This window comes from Xyrauchen texanus, chromosome 11 (assembly GCF_025860055.1).
Source record: "Xyrauchen texanus isolate HMW12.3.18 chromosome 11, RBS_HiC_50CHRs, whole genome shotgun sequence".
NCBI classification, from domain to species: domain Eukaryota; kingdom Metazoa; phylum Chordata; class Actinopteri; order Cypriniformes; family Catostomidae; genus Xyrauchen; species Xyrauchen texanus.
The window spans coordinates 38,289,055-38,290,750 of record NC_068286.1 but is presented as its reverse complement, the minus strand read 5'-3'; the positions used below and the strand labels follow the sequence as shown (position 1 = coordinate 38,290,750).

The following is a 1,696-nucleotide window of genomic DNA, read 5'->3' as shown; positions in this document are numbered from 1 at the left end:
TGGTAGCAATTGAAAACTCAAATTAACTTGTCAATTAGTAAACACACTTTACTAGTTTGGGATTGTTTAACTTTGTATTATATGATCATCCACCAATGCTTCAGCATTTTCCTACAGTATTACACGTCAAACTTTTGTGTCGCGTACATTGTAATCCTGATTTCATATTTAAACACAATTAAAACAAAATAATTTAATTCAGACACTATTCAGACCAGAAATAGACAACTTGATAAATTAAACTTATCCATTGATAAAAGATTACTTTAACCTTTTTGTACATAACATAAGAGTAGATGCAGTTTCATTGTATTTCATATCTTTATTATTGTACTAATTCTTGTTACATTTGTTGTCCTTTGAGGATGAAAAATTGGATGTAGATGCAGCCAGTCCAAGTCATCAACAGAATGTATGTTCATGGATGACTTGCATATACATAATTACAAGTAATATACTTGAACATATTTTAACTGCCTTTTTTTTCTTTTCTTTTTTGAAGGTTGCCCCAAAGAACACGCATGAAGCTGGTCCAAGTAGTCAACAGAAGGTTTGTATATATAACAGAGTGCTGAAATAACAGCACTATTTTCAATATTTGTATTACTCTGTTTGAATTTTTTTGCCCATTCCACAGAAACTAACAGTCTGTACACTTGTACAGTACATCTGTACATTTTGTCAGTAAATTTTGACTGTCTTTATTAATGAGTGAATCATTCATCAGTTCATTTAAAACTGCTGATTCATTCAGGAGCAATATAAGGGATTAACTTTGAGTAACTGAATCACTAACTCATCTAATAAGAACTACTTTGTGCTTTTTATATTTCCAGCATCAACGTAATATACTTGATGTAGACACAATGCGAGCACTACTTGAAAGCAAAGGTCTGAGTATATATAAGGATTATGAAGCTTCAGGAATGCTTTCAGAGACATCAAGAAAGCTCCTTGTGAAGATAGGAGTCAGTGCGTTGGTGGAACAAAGTGGATTGTAAGTTTACAGTTGAGAAATTAACTACAACAACTGTGAATGCAATAACGTATAAAGATGTTGAATACTTTGAAAACACACTGATTACTTTTAATAATTTGAACATAATTGGGGAAACTTGTAAAACAAACTGCTTATCAGCAGCAGAAAAAACTGACTGAATTTGGTTCCTGTATTTTATTTTAATGTATTATGTATGAGTTGAATTAGGTAATTCTTCCATGCTATGTCTTTATTTTGCTTATAGTTACCCTTCTAATGAAGAGAAACGGATGTTGGCAGAAAGTGTGGTAACACTGTTTCCTTCTCTGAAGATCAAGATGGGAGAAGAGAATGAAGGATTTGTAAGTTGCACTTATTAAAACACACAAAGACCACTTTAAATAAATGCAAATTGGAATAGTACTAATTGTGGTATGTTAATTAGTTAACAGGATACAAATCAATTGAAAATTTAGTGACTGTCATTGGTTTTATTTTTATTTGTTAAATTATCAATATCACAGTTACAATAACACCAAAAGTACATCCACTCTGGTTTGCTTGCCACACATGGGTTCTTGTAAAAGTTACAATTGTTAGGGTTAGCAATAACAATTTCACCATATAATGCTTCAGCATTTTCCTACAGTATTACACGTCAAACTTTTTGTGTCGCGTACATTGTAATCCTGATTTCATATTTAAACACAATTAAAA

The 1,696-nt window shown here is 31.4% G+C and overlaps 1 long non-coding RNA gene across 1 annotated transcript; it reads left to right on the top strand.

Annotated features, from left to right (window-relative positions):
• The first annotated feature begins 498 nt into the window (after positions 1-498).
• Positions 499-1,340, top strand: LOC127651268 (uncharacterized). The gene is made up of 3 exons (XR_007971560.1): positions 499-550; positions 837-997; positions 1,245-1,340. It is a non-coding gene; the product is annotated as an uncharacterized LOC127651268 (long non-coding RNA).
• Positions 1,341-1,696: the final 356 nt, after the last annotated feature.